This window comes from Pygoscelis adeliae, unplaced genomic scaffold, assembly GCF_000699105.1.
Source record: "Pygoscelis adeliae isolate BGI_AS28 unplaced genomic scaffold, ASM69910v1 Scaffold15, whole genome shotgun sequence".
NCBI classification, from domain to species: Eukaryota; Metazoa; Chordata; class Aves; order Sphenisciformes; family Spheniscidae; genus Pygoscelis; species Pygoscelis adeliae.
Genome location: NW_008824988.1, coordinates 2,251,233 through 2,251,467, shown reverse-complemented (window position 1 = coordinate 2,251,467; position 235 = coordinate 2,251,233).

Below are 235 nucleotides of genomic sequence, written 5' to 3'. Positions count from 1 at the left end.
CCCATACAGAGAGCTAATATGAATGCTTATGTTGTACAATGTCAGAAAAGGACAAATTATTAATGCGGATGATGCTTGAGAACTTTGTTAGTTGTCTTAGGATGACTTCTGTGTGGAAGAAAACGTGTGCTTTGGCTATAGAACAGTCAGCTAACAACTCTGTATTTTATCGTGTAATGAAGGAAGTTTGGGATCAAACCCAGCTTCTAAAAGGGATTTAAAACAGAGATATAGA